The following is an 11,646-nucleotide window of genomic DNA, read 5'->3' as shown; positions in this document are numbered from 1 at the left end:
AGGGATAAAGAAGGGAACAATAAAGAAAGGAAGGGTAGAAAGGACAAAGGGAATCAAAGAAGTAGGAAGCAGAGAAGAGATGGAAGAGAGAAGAATAAAAGAAGGAAGAGAAGGAGAAGGATTGAGGGAGGAATAGAAGGAAGGAAAGACGGAGTAAATGAGGGATAGAAGAGAGAAGAATAGAGAAAAGAAAGTGATAGATGAAGGCAAGAAAGAAATGGAAAGGTAAGGAAAAATGGAAGAAAGATAAGCAAATGAGAAATAAGGAAAGAAAGGCAGAGAGAGAGAGAGAGAGAGAGAGAGAGAGAGAGAGAGAGAGAGAGAGAGAGAGAGAGAGAGAGAGAGAGACGAAGAATGAGGCAAAAGATTAAGAGAGGAAGAGAAAGAGAGAGAGAGAGGAAAGAAGGGAGAGCTTGATAACAGAAGATGGAGAAATGACAAAACAAGGGACGAGAGAAAGAGATGAAATGGAAGGAGAGGGAGAAAAAATAGGAGGAGAAAAACGTAGGATGAAAGGGAGCGAGATAGAGAGGAAGAGAAAGGAGTGATGTGATGGAAATAAGGAAGGAACTAAGACGAGCAAACAATGAATGAATAAATAGAAGGAAAGTCTCGAGATGAAAACAGAAAGGAGGAGAAAGAAGGAATGATGAGAGAGAGAGAGAGAGAGAGAGAGAGAGAGAGAGAGAGAGAGAGAGAGAGAGAGAGAGAGAGAGAGAGAGAGCCTGGCAAAGAAAGGACCGATCGACCTAAGATGGAGGTGTGGCCTTCTGTTACAAAGAAACGCTCAATGTTAAGGTCATTGAACCGGCCAATCCTGTGCCCGAGGAGCTTGAATTACTAGTGTTAAAAGTCACAGACAGACAAACGGGAAAGGTTTATTGTGTGTTGGGTGTTATCGCCCCCCGTCGCAGGGTACTTTACTCATTGACTACCTGACAGTGAATATAGACGCAATGATGGTACCAAATAAGTGTGAAAATGAGATAATTATTGGTGATTTACACCAAAACACAGTGCGCGAAGCATTTAACACACTCATGGTTGTGCACGACTTGCACAACCATGTCACCTTTCCCACCCACCGCTCTGGATCATCCCTCGATCCAGTCGTGACCGACCTTCCCTCCGATACCATACAGTGTTCTTCCCTAGACTTTGTAGGCACTTCGGACCATGTGGCAGTCCTCACAAGGATTAGTTTCAAGAGGCCGCGTGAGGAGTGCTACACTCGAACTCTGTGGAGGTGGGAGAAGGCAAATTGGCAGGCTATGCGAGCCTCCCTCAAAACTACTGACTGAGATGATGTGTTATGTGGAGACACTGACCAGCAGGTGGGGCAGTTCACCGAGCTGCTTCACACCCTGCAGGACCGCTGGGTGCCCCACTCCACACACCAAGCCAAGGGATCAGACCAACCCTGGTTTGGGCCAGAATGTCGAGCTGCCTCCGACGCAAAGTACCATGCCTGGCTCGCCTTTAAGAGGCATCCCACAGCCTGGAACAGACAGCGACACAGGGAGGCAACCAACCACATGAGGGCTACTCAAGGCTGGGCTTCTAACCAATGGGTGACAGATCTCAAGAGGAAGCTGCGGGGAGGCCAGGTGGGGTCCAAACGCTGGTGGAGTCTTGTTAAGGAGCAACAAGGTGTGTCTAGGGGGAACACCATTCCTCCCCTCCACCGGGATGACGGTACAATAGCGCAGTCTGCCCGAGATAAAGCAAACCTCCTTGCCAAGCACTTCACTGATAAGATGTGCGTCTCCGACCCTAAAAGACCTCCACCCTCACTACCAAACATAGTGAAAGAAAAATTATCATTTGCCACAACGAGTGAAGTGGAAGTGAAGGCAGTGCTTTCAAAACTTGACGTGACAAAAGCAGTGGGTTCTGATAACGTTAGCCCACACTTTCTTCGCCAGTGTGCTGATGAGCTGGCTCGCCCACTCTCTACGATATTCAACCAGTGCTTACGGACCAGCAGGTGGCCAAGTATCTGGAAAGTGGCTAGTGTTGTGCCAGTACACAAGAAAAATGAAAAAAAAACAGTGGCTAAAAACTATCGTCCGGTGTCCCTGCTGCCTGTGCTCAGCAAGGTGCTCGAGTCCATAGTGGCCTCAAGAGTCACAGAGCACCTTGAGAAGCACCACCTACTGTGTGGCCGGCAGTTTGGGTTCAGGCCGGGCAGATCGGCCGCTGACCTGCACCTGCTGCTCACCTCGGAGTGGAGTGCTGCTCTGGACGCAGGGAAGGCCTCTGCAGTTGTTGCCCTTGACATCGAAGGGGCCTTTGACAAGGTGTGGCATGCAGGTCTCCTTGCAAAGCTCCGTGCAGCAGGTGTGGATGGGCCCCTCTTGTTGCTGTTTGGTGATTACTTGAGAGAGAAGAATCTCAAAGTGGTCATTGATGGCCAGGAGTCTGAACAGCATGCAGTAAGATCAGGTGTTCCTCAGGGAAGCTTTCTAGGCCTCCTGCTCTGGAACATCTACATAAACGACCTCCTGCACTTAATCCCCAGTGTAAGAGATTATGCTGATGACCTCACGCTGGCTCAGAGCTACAGCCCAGGGGAGGAGACTGACACGGCCGACCACATGAACGTCACCCTGAACCGCATTGTGTCGTGGGGCAGCAAGTGGCAAGTAAAATTTGCCCCAAACAAAACACAGATGTCAATCATCTCAAGGTCGAGGACGCCCCTCCAACTCAGCCTTGAGGGGCAAGCTATACGGCGGCAAGACGAGATGGATGTACTGGGGGTCACATATGACTCCGCGCTGACCTTCAGGCCCCACATAGAGCGTCTAGCCAGGGAGGCCTCGGGTAAGCTGGCGTCACTCAGGAGGCTCCTTGACGACAAAGGCCTGGAGATCTTGTACAAGGCTCAAGTTCGTTCCTCCCTGGAGTACTCGTGCCTTGCTTGGGGAGGAGCGGCGAGCAGGCATCTTTCCCTCCTGGACAGGGTACAGGCTCGGGCAGTGAGGCTCATAAAGGACAGTGGAGGCAGAAATAAGCCAAAGCTCCACTCCCTTCAACATCGCAGGGACGTAGCGGGCCTCGCTGTGATGTACAAAATACAACAACAGCGAATCCCGCATCTCCAAGCTCTCCGCCAGCCCCTGCGGCGGGCACAAGTGACCACCCGGGCTGTCACTTTAATGGCTGCTGAATTATTTCAGTGTCGCTGCCGTACTTGGCACCATCAACGCCAGTACGTCCATCATTATGGTAAACTATGGAACACCGTAATTGCTGCACAGATAGACTTCAGTGAAATGAATCTACAGCAATTCAAGGAATGTGTGAACGTCTGGTTGCCATAAGCACCACAGTAACAATTGTTAGTAACATTTAGAGTTAGGCTTTTAGATAGGAAACACTAAAAATGTTCCCTTTAGCCTGTAAAGTGATACATTATATGTAAAAATATTTTGTAACATTCTCTTTAACTATGTATTGATTGGTGTACAAAAGAGAGAGAGAGAGAGAGAGAGAGAGAGAGAGAGAGAGAGAGAGAGAGAGAGAGAGAGAGAGAGAGAGAGAGAGCTTTTCTTTCATTTCCATCCTGAAGTGCGATAGTTTACCTTCTTTATTTGGTTTATTTTGTCGTGTGTTATTAATTTATGCAGCAAGTCTTAATCTGTCTGTGTGTCTGGTTGTCTGTCTGTCATTCGGTGTGTACATGTCTCTCAGGTGTTTCCTTTGCTTGTCTGTTTTTTTTTTGTGTTTTTTTATATGTCTTCTCTTCTTGTTCTCTTAATTGTTTCTTCCTTTCTATTTTTGTTTCCTTCCTGTTCATCACCTGTCCTTTGTCTTTCTGTTTGTCTGCCTGTCTGTCTGTCTGTCTGTTTGTATATAAGTTAATTCGTTTGCTAATCTCTCTCTCTCTCTCTCTCTCTCTCTCTCTCTCTCTCTCTCTCTCTCTCTCTCTCTCTCTCTCTCTCTCTCTCTCTCTCTCTCATTTGGGGATTAAGTGAAAAGTTAAGATAAGAAGATTCCCGAGTCTTACTTAATTGTGTTTTAATTCCCCAAATCTTTATGTTCGCACTTAACGGTGATTTCTATGGAGATGAAGCGCAGAGAGAGAGAGAGAGAGAGAGAGAGAGAGAGAGAGAGAGAGAGAGAGAGTGTACTGACTTTAGCGCTGCAACAATGAGGTTAAATTTCGCCGGAGAGAAAGGAAGAAAGAAAGAAAGAAAGAAAGAAAGGAAGTAATAAAAGAAGGAAGGAAGGAAGGAAGGAAATAAGGAAGGAGGGAAGGAAGAAAGATAAGAAAAAGCATCGAAAAGAATTAACTATGGAGGAAAGGGAGAAGAGATGGAACAAGAGAAGGGAAGAAGAAGAGGAGGAACAGGAAGAGGAAGGGAATGGGGAAGAGAAGGAGGAGGAGGAGAAGGAAAATTACGAAAGAAATAGAAAAGTGTGTAATCAAATAAGAGAAGGAAAAGGAGGAGGAGAATAAGAATAACAAGAAGGAAGACTTAAAACAATATAGAAGAAAATGCGAATACTAAATACACACACAGAGAGAGAGAGAGAGAGAGAGAGAGAGAGAGAGAGAGAGAGAGAGAGAGAGAGAGAGAGAGAGTCGGAATGCCTGCCTAGCGCTCTGAAATCTGTGGCAATAGGAGAGAGGGGAAGTGGTTGTGGTATTAGCACTATTAGCAGAGAGGTGCCAGCAGCAGCAGCAGCAGCAGCAGCAGCAGTATTAGTAGTGGTAGTAGTGGTGGTGATAGTGGTGGTATTAAGCAATACTTACAATTGTATTTGTGTAGTGGTGGTGGTAGTAGTAGTAGTAGTAGTAGTAGTAGTAGTAGTAGTGCTAGTAGTAGAAAGAGAAGAAGGAAGACGAAAAGAGGAGATAAAACGAGAGAGAGAGAGAGAGAGAGAGAGAGAGAGAGAGAGAGAGAGAGAGAGAGAGAGAGAATTATTATTATTATTATTATTATTATTATTATTATTATTATTATTATTGTATTAGTAGCAGCAGCAGAAGAAGCAACAACAGCAACAACGATATAAAGAACAATAGCAATAATAACAACGCATCCCTTCACCTTCCACACACACACACACACACACACACACACACAGCGTCAGTTGGGGAGACTTTCATGGAGGTGAACTTGAAACACCCCGGCAGGAACAACAGAAAAGTGGTGAGTGGAACGCCTTGCTTGTTTTCACGAGTTTTTCTTTTTTTTTCTTTTTTTTCTGTGCTTTGATAACTTATTTTTACTCTCTTTCTTTCTTTTTTTTATTAAGGGGGATGTCTTTGTTATTTTTCGATTATATTTTTGTTATGTTTTGTTTCTATTTTAACCATTTTTTTCTCTTCTTTTTTTGTTATTTATCTTTTCTTTAATTTTCTGTTACCTCTCTTGTTACCTCCTTTATTGAACTTCGTCACCTTATTCATGTCGCCTTTCACAATTCACTTCCCTCTCTATCACCTCAAATTTACGTTCATGTTTCCACTTTCTTATCCTCGCATTTTTTTTTTCTTATTTCCTTGTACTTTCATTCAGTGTTTGTTATCCTTCATATTATCCATTTATCCAGCTATTTATTTTATTTTCTTATTCAATGAAACAAAATACGTACGTTTATGTGTACGTATGTGCGTGTACGTGTTTGATCACTGTTTCGTAAAAATATCACGAAATTTAGTTTGTGTATTATTGTTACTTACTTTTGATTACTTTTTGTTGATATTACTGTTTGCAGTGCGCATGTCGCGTTTTGTTTGTTTCTTACTTCACCCCGGCGCCAGCAGCCAGCACCCAGCAGCCGCCACGCAGGTCAGTTGTCTGTAGTGGCTGCTTCCGCCAGGGTGTGTGTGGTGTGGCGGCCGTGTGACATGGCCCATGCTGGTTCCCTGCTGTTCCTTGGTATGTCATGTAAAGTGGAGCTTTGTGTACAGGTGCAATACAGACACGTGATTTGTAGGTTGTATTGTTTTGTTCCATACGGCAGATGCGGATACGTGTTTGGTATTGCTCCAGCCGTTCCGTGAAAATTTGTTTGATTGTTGTTCGCAGCTGTGGGTGGTCTGCTGCGTGTGTGTGTGTGTGTGTGTGTGTGTGTGTGTGTTAACACGTTGTGCCAGGCGCTGAGCTTGCGGGGAAGCTGTGTACCATGCCTGTGTGATGTGCCCAGGACTGTGGGCTATTTACCGCTGCTTGGTCAATATTGTAAGTGAATATTTGTTAGGTTAGATAATTTTTGTGAACTTTCTAGTTTGATGGCTGAACATTTAGCATTGTATGAGTTTGGATACTTTGAATTTGTGGTGTTATGCTCTGTGATGTTGTGTTAGTTAGGTAATTGTTCTCAGGTTGGATCGACTTAGTAAAATAAGTTGAATGCAACGTTCGACCTTCTCTACCCAGTGGTTTTGACGAAACAATCATGTACGCATTGAGTCTGTGCACGTGTCCAGACGCGGCAGCACAATTGGTCCGTGTACGTAAACCCTGTAGGTGTGGACGCAGATGTGAAATTCTTCCAGTCCAGGTGTGTACGGCGGGTTACACGTGGAATCCATACTTCATAGAGAGAAGGAAGGAAATGAGGAAAAGAGTGAAAGGAAAAGAGAGAAAGAAGGATTAAAGAGAGAGAGAGAGAGAGAGAGAGAGAGAGAGAGAGAGAGAGAGAGAGAGAGAGTTACAGCAATACTGATGTTAGCTAGGTAAGGTGGTAGACAGATAGATAGATAGATAGATGTATAGATAGATAAGCTAGATAAGGTGGGAGACACAGATAGATAGATAGATGTATAGATAAATAGATGGATAGATAGATAAAAAATGTCACCTTTTCTCATCTCCCATATTTTTCTCCCTCCTTTCTTCACCTTCTTCCTCTTCCACCTTATTCCCTTTCATTTACCTTTTCCTCCTCCTCCTCCTCCAGGCCTACCTTCATGATGGACATGCGCGAGGTGTTAGGGGCGTCCAAGTGGTTCCTAGCAGCTGATCTCCAGACGGTGACCTTGTCCAGTGACCAGCAGTGCGTGACCTTCGTGGTGCACTTCATGGGTGAGTGAGTGAGTGGGGTAGTGGAGGGAGGGAATAAGAGATTTTTGTTTTCTTTAGTCAGTCCTTCAGTTCGTTTATTGGTCAGTTTTCTTTGATTATCTTCTTTCAATATTCCTTTTTTTATATATTCCGATAATTCATTCTTTTATATTTTACTTTTCCCTCGTTCATTTGTTTCTCATTTCAGCCTTTTAGCCTATTTTTTTCTTTTCCTTTTTCATGTTTCTCATTTCTATCTCCCTTCGTCTATCGTTTCCTTTCTCTCATTTCTCATCCAATCACCTCCTTTCGTCTATTTTTTTTCTCTCTTTCATACCTCTCCTTATCAGTCATATTTAAGTCTTTCTTCCTCTTTTGTCCCTCTCCTTGTTTCATCTCATCGGTCACGCTGAGTCCTCATTTGTGTCGCTATTCTCAGTCTCCCCTCATTCCATCTCTTCCTCTCATCATCATCTCATCAACTTCTCTCCTCCTTTTACTTCATAATTGCATCACATTAATAAAGTTTCCTTTCATTTAGTTTACTCATTTTCCTTCCTCCCATACCCCCTCACACACACCTTCCTTTCCCATACACCCTCACACACGCCTTCCCCTCACCCTTCTCCTCTCCTGACGCAGGCCCCAGCGCAGGTCGTCTTGAGCTGGACTTATCCCGCGTGCTGGCTGGCCGCAATCTGGACCCCCCCACCATCATCATCAGGGGCGTGTCCTGACCCGGACCGCCCCAAGAAGCTGCCCTACAGGACCTGCGGGAGCCTGGAGGAGGAGACACTGCTGGAGGAGTATAAGAGCGAGTCTTGGGGATGGGAAGGGAGAGGAGAGTACAAGGTGTAAGGGTAGATGGGAGCACTGGAAAGGGGAGGGGAGGGGAGGTGAGTATGGCAGTTGGGGGGAGGAAGGGCAAGAAAATGGAAGGGAAGGAGAAAAAGGAAATGAAAGGGAGGGAAAGTAGGAGGGTGGTGGCAGGGGATATGGGTGGTGTTTGGGTATTTAGTTCAGAGGTTTAGGCTGTTTGCTCAGCGTTTGTTTCCTTTAGGCATCTCAAATGTTCCTTTGCAGAGCACATCCCCAATCCCTTTGCAGAGGTTTCCTTTTGATATCTCAAATGTTCTTTTGCAGAACATATCCCCAATCCCTTTGCAGAGGTTTCCTTTAGGCATCTCAAATGTTCCTTTGCAGAACATATCCCCAATCCCTTTGCATCCCCAATCCGTTTGCAGAGGTTTCTTATCAGGTTTTTTCTTTTGCGGCCAACACCCCGTGGGATCTCAAGGGCGGTGTTGCCGGAGCTGGCCTCGCCTCCGCCCTGCTGCTGCCTCTGCTTCACCTCATCGCCTGCGATAAACCCATCAACATCAAGGCATCTTGGTTTTCGCGTCCATCCCCGCCCCCCTTAGTTCCTCTCACCCTGCATAGGGGGCCTGTACATTATGTAGATAGGAAGCTATAATTGTGTTAAATTATAGATATATTATGCAATAATTATCTTTATGCATATATATATATATATATAAAATGCAATATTGTTCGTTATGCATATATACAAAATACAATAATAGTGTTCGTTTCCCTTTCCTGGATGTGAATACGATGCCAGCTGTGGGGAGTGGATAGAGAGGTTGGCGAGTGCCAGAGTGTGGAAGCTTAAACTTTTCAACAAAACCATTTTTACTCAAAACGTGCAGTTACACTCGTTTCGCTTACAAAATACCTCGAAGACTCTCCGGAGAAAAACACCACGACCATTTTCAGATATGAGCAAACTTAGTTTTTATTAAATAAAAACTATACATATATTTCTTTTATATTAAAAACTATTTTTTTTATTTAAAAAAAAAATTAACTAAAAATAATATATATTTGGGAGCCTCTCGTACATCATTAACCGGCGGCGCGCCAGCCCACGAGTCGCTCACACGGCTGCTTTGTTACAGCAATGCAGGGGACGTATTGCAGGGGAGTGCCGCCGCCAGTCTGCGAGGTCACTGCAGCGTCACCACTCATCTGTGCAGGACAGACGAGGTGGATTTGAACTGGAAACAAACGAATTTAAAAAGACGGATTTTTACTATTTGATAACCAAACATCAGAATTAAACGATTTAAAAAAGTTCTTAACCGAGAACAACGTTCAATTGAAACAATATTTGAATTGAGCCACTCGCCCAGCCAGACACCCCCGGCGCGTCACAGGCAGAGAGGAGGGCGCTCAGGGCAGGCTAGCACCTATGATGGCAAGCTGGAGCGACCTGCCAGAGCACAGCCTTCACCTTGTTGCTGGGGTGCGTGGGTCTTCAGGCCGCCAATAGGGAGCGCCGGCTGGCTGTGGCACGCGTGGAGCGCCTTGTGAAGCAGCGGAGCGAGGCGGCGGCACGTGGCTGGGATGACCTAACAGTAAATACTCTTAGCACAATCAATTAGTAAATAAATCAATGAGTACAGACAGTAAAGACTTCAATTAAGCGACGCAAACAAACTAGGTCGTCACTCGACACATTTGTACAAAAATATTTACGCTAACCTAAATCCAAAATGACGAAAATGCAAGACGCCTGAATACCAATCAGTTACATAAGGACCAATACAAACACCTCAATATTGGGCTTTCTATAACTCCAAATGCTCATTACAATAAACGAGCCGTTACAAGTTAAAAGATTACACCATTAAAATATTACACCTCGTTAAAAGATTACAGGTCACCTGGTAGTGGCTCCGTGTGTCGTGGGAGTGTCATGTCACTGAAGAGCAGGGCAAGGAGGGCGAGGGAAAGTGAATGATCTGAAGGTAATTACACTGAACACAGGATAACTTTGTACTCAGTGTTGGGTGTTCATGTTCCTGCTGCTGCCACTTCAACCCCGGAGAGACCTGACATGTCCTGAATCAGCAGAGCGTTACAGTATGACGCTAGGAGATTGTCACGCACCTGTCGACTGTCAACGCGACAAATGAGGGACAGGAACATCAAACACGGAGCACCAATAAAGCTGGATTCATTATACTTTCATTTTCACCTTTCCTCGCCCTCACCCAGCTTTTGCAGATACATCAAGCCCACCACAACACAACACAACCACCGCCACCAAGAACACACCATTATCCACTAGCAAACAGAATAATCACAAAACAACACTGACCTTACCTGGGCGGCGGACGGAGGTAGAGAGAGCGACGCGGCTAGAGTCAGGCGTTAGTTCACGTCTGCTGAAGCTTCGTAACTTTTTCGCTATCTCGAACGCTTCAATGTCTTGTTTTTTTTTTTTTTTTTCACATCAGAGGGACACCGGGCTGAGGCAACAAAAGGGAAGAAAAGAAAATACCTCCACTACTTTTAACAAACCCGAGCTAAAGTTATTTGGTTTTCCAAGGATGTTTTCGTGACTTTAGTGATTGAAATTATGATTAGTGAGGTGACGAGTTTTGCAAGGGTATTTTCATGGTTTAGTGGCAATTTCCTTTGATTTACTGGAAGTTATCGTGGTTTTACGAATGTTTTAGCAGGGTATAGTACAAACTGTTAGGGATTTACAAGTGTGTTTCCTTGGGTGATAGTTTTACAGCCTGTAGTGAAAGTCAACGAAGTGATAATGGCACTATCATGACTCAGTGATGGTTTGGTGAGGATCCTGCGTCATTAATGAGAACACCCATGAGAACCTGACCAATCACCTGTGGCATTTGTTAACAGTCCTGGTGAAAGAACAAAGAGCTTAACAATACGAACAAGATACAAATGGAGAACACAAACCAGAATACATCAACAATTACAAGCAGATTAATTTAACGAGGTAGTTTGAGGAAATATTTTATCCGCATGGCAAAGACTAACTATCTTTGCCATCATTTTGAGATGAAGTGCTTAAGAATACAAAAATACAAACAAGATACAAATGAAGGATACAGACCAGAATACGTCAACCATTACAAGCAGTTTAATACAACGAGATAGTTAAGGAATATATTAATCCACACGGTGGAGACAAACGAACCAGGTTGTTAGCGCTGAGTCATTAGGTAGTTTTAAGAGATTATACGAATTTATGGACAGGGATGATAGGTGGAAATACGCAGGCATGTTTGAAATATGGACCACCGCACATAGGCCTATTAGTTTCTTGCACTAGACCTTATTTTTCTTACATTCTTACTTTAGCTCTTAATATTAAATCAATTATTCTTCCACTTCCCTACTCCACAATTAAAAATACGCAGGACAAACAGTATAATTAGCATATTTAGGTCCTAAATATTGGTGGTGGTGGTGATGGTGGTGGTGACGAAAAACAGAATGGAGGATAGAATTAGAGCTCACCTGTCACCTGGGGGCACTGATGTGATTCCAGGGATGCTGCAGGTGTGAGATGTAGATGTAGGTGTGGATGTGTAAGGCTTGGATGGTGTTAGAGATGAGGGATGCTGTGTGGAGGAGTGAAGGATGAGGGGGCAGGCTGTGTGCAGTGAGAGATGAGGAGGGAAGCTGAGTGAAAGATGAGGGAAGAGGCTGACTGAGGGATAAGGAGGCAGGCTGTGTGGAGTGAAGGATGAGGGGGCAGGCTGTGTGGACTGAGAGATGAGGAGGGAAGCTGAGTGAAAGATGA

General features: G+C 44.7%; 2 long non-coding RNA genes across 3 annotated transcripts; one reads left to right on the top strand and one right to left on the bottom strand.

The window, feature by feature from the left end:
* The first annotated feature begins 5,753 nt into the window (after positions 1–5,753).
* Positions 5,754–8,885, top strand: LOC135098935 (uncharacterized). Its single transcript, XR_010267506.1, has 3 exons — positions 5,754–5,894; positions 6,919–7,043; positions 7,665–8,885. It is a non-coding gene; the product is annotated as an uncharacterized LOC135098935 (long non-coding RNA).
* Positions 8,886–9,094: 209 nt separating this feature from the next.
* On the bottom strand, positions 9,095–10,875 carry LOC135098934 (uncharacterized). 2 transcript variants are annotated; one of them, XR_010267504.1, is made up of 2 exons: positions 10,186–10,875; positions 9,095–9,433 (listed from the first exon to the last, which is right to left on the bottom strand). It is a non-coding gene; the product is annotated as an uncharacterized LOC135098934 (long non-coding RNA). The 2 variants fall into 2 exon arrangements; XR_010267505.1 differs by lacking the exon at positions 10,186–10,875 and adding an exon at positions 9,749–10,179.
* Positions 10,876–11,646: the final 771 nt, after the last annotated feature.

Source organism: Scylla paramamosain, unplaced genomic scaffold (genome assembly GCF_035594125.1).
Source record: "Scylla paramamosain isolate STU-SP2022 unplaced genomic scaffold, ASM3559412v1 Contig93, whole genome shotgun sequence".
Lineage (NCBI taxonomy): Eukaryota > Metazoa > Arthropoda > Malacostraca > Decapoda > Portunidae > Scylla > Scylla paramamosain.
The sequence above is the reverse complement of the archived record's forward strand: the minus strand, read 5'-3'. Positions and strand labels throughout refer to the sequence as shown.